Source organism: Notothenia coriiceps, unplaced genomic scaffold (genome assembly GCF_000735185.1).
Source record: "Notothenia coriiceps isolate Sejong01 unplaced genomic scaffold, NC01 NC01_scaffold00034183, whole genome shotgun sequence".
NCBI classification, from domain to species: domain Eukaryota; kingdom Metazoa; phylum Chordata; class Actinopteri; order Perciformes; family Nototheniidae; genus Notothenia; species Notothenia coriiceps.
Window position 1 is genome coordinate 98140 of NW_011366884.1, and position 2685 is coordinate 100824.

The following is a 2685-nucleotide window of genomic DNA, read 5'->3' on the forward strand; positions in this document are numbered from 1 at the left end:
CCCTGTCTGCTCCTCACAGCAGCTCCTCGCGAGCAGTTGCACGTCGCTTGACTAATCAGAGCACACTGGGCTCACAGGGGGGGGGCGAGCTCCAACAATCCGTTTAGGACAGAGAGTGAACACCAGGGTTTTCAGCACGAGGAGTGAGATGGGGTGGGTCTTAACGGAATACACGAGAGAGAGAAGTCATAACAAGTGGTACAGGACAGGTAGACAACGTGTTTTTCGGATGGAAAATAAGCCAAAGGCGAAAACGCAGTTGGATGCACTTCAACCAAAACCCAGGCAGTGATAAAGCGCACCATTTGTAAAGGCAAAATATCCTTTAAAGCAGGGTCAACAAATAATCTCCATCGCCACTTAAAAACACAGTATCTAATATTAAGAGTTGCATGAATTTCATTCAAGGCAAGGCAACTTTACTTAACACAGACAGAGGGTAAATTCAAAGTACATTCACAGACATGAATATGGCGCCACCTTGTGTCATGTTTACAATGCAGATTATTGACATTAGGTCTGGCAATGCAGTCAATAATTATCCTGGTGATTATTTCGCAGATAAACCTAGTAACCCCGCCCCCTTTGAAAAAACGGCTCTTTTGAACGGCTCTTTGAAAGGAACGGAGCCATAAGATCCGGCTCCCTTCAAAGAGCCATAAATCCCATCACTATCGGCAACTATAGATGCCGTTTTCGCGGGCTTCAGCCGCGCCGTATGTAAATGTGACATGAGCGAAGCAGACCCGGCGCCAGAACAAATCATGTGCTGCGGGCCAGCGGCACAATATCAAACAGCAAGGCCAAAAGCATTGCGTAAAGACGCACACTTATCACAAATACATATAACACTTTTGAAACATTGTGTGCGCTGCACAAACACTGGTAAATCACGAGCAAGGCACACTGGTTAAGGATGGTACCTTCCTCAGGAAAGAAATATAGAGACGGAGACGATGAACTGTTTAGCCCGCCTTGAGCATGGTTTATTTTCCTGTGCACTGCACATGCTGTGGAGTGAATCGTGGTCACCTCTAAGAGGGAGTTGGTTGACAGCTAAAAAAGCTATAATATCAATGACACGTGATAGCGGTTCCGTGCCAGCTGATTTGCACCAAAGTACTAATTTAGAAAATGCACATGTTTTTATCATGCGTTAAAAAAGTCTCTCTATGCTCTCCCACTAGCCGAAGCAAACGGAAAGGAGCATAAATGCATCATCATGTAACTCAATGGAACCCTCCATTAACGTTAGCTGTTAGCTCTGTTATTTAGCTAGCTAGTGGTCCAGGGAAAGTGCTGCCCTCCTGCTAACAGCTCAAACTAACTAATACCAAACGATTGACTCTACAATTGACTTTACACAATCAAGTTAATAGTCATACACAAATTAAACATATCCACAACTGAGTTACTGCTAGCTTAACATGTGGCACGCTAGAGCCATTTCTGCCATAGATATTAAAAGTTACCACAAGCAAGTTTGGGATTACACACCCTGATGCATTAGCACACAGGCAATAAAGAGTGGTAATCTCGGGGGTACAGGGACCCCTAAGGGTACTTGATGGGATTGCACCGGGTCTGTAGAAAGATTAGGGATTGCAAATTATTTCCTAAAAATAAAATGAAATCAATTTTCATAAACCTGGTGTCCGTGATCCAGTTAGGCGCCCGTGAGTAACAGTTCTTCCCAGAGATTGTAACACCACTGTAGTGCTTATAGCCAGGGGTGCACATAACTGGTACGCAGGTACGCATGCGCGGCAACAATCCGAAATGCGTACCGTCTCTTGTGTCACAAAGCGCATTTGCATACCGACGTACTTGTGAAGCTTTTCCAGAAGGCGGTTAGATCACCGGACGACAGAGTCGGTCTCCATATGCGCAGACAGGGCTGCTGTTAACGTCGGTCTGTACAACGGAATAGTGCCAAAACTACGCCAACCGGCTGCGGAGGGAGACTCCCCCCCTTCACTGGAGAACTGCGCTAAAACAGCTGATCACAACGGCCACGCGCTGTGGTCATGGAGTACTCCACTAGCCCCCCCCCCTTGACGTTCGCGATACAGAGGGCTTCATCAAATAACTTTTAGTGGAGCCAGAAGTTGGAGTACCAAACACTGACTCCAGGTACTCATCTGAGTACCTCACTGAGAAAGTTATGTGCACCCCTGGATATAACCAATTATTAGATAGTGGATCTTCTTGAAGATGTATTGATGTGATTTAATTATAATAAACAAATGAAACGGATGCCCAAATAACAACATAACCTGAATTGATGCCATGGCAGGTGTGGCCATTTCAAATGGCCTTTTCTGAGTAGAGATCAAAGTAGTCATGCTAGGCCAGGGCATCTTTGTTGTTTCTATTATGTATATAATTTCCATTTTTCATTTAGCTCCTTCTGAATTCAGCGTTTGAGTTTGAATAAATTGGTTGTCTGCCATGTTTTTTGTTTTCATGCAGGGTATGTGGACGATCACGTGACATGGACGCTGGCCAATAGAAATCAATAGGGGGAAAGACGTAGGCCGTGGCCGTTTTTCAATGTCGAGTACACCTGCTGCAGAGCCATTATTTCAAATATACTACGTCATCGAGTCGCGCCGAATGCTGGGCATTTAACATGCATTTAAACAGTCCTTCGGTGCCACTCAATGACGTAGTATACTTGAAATA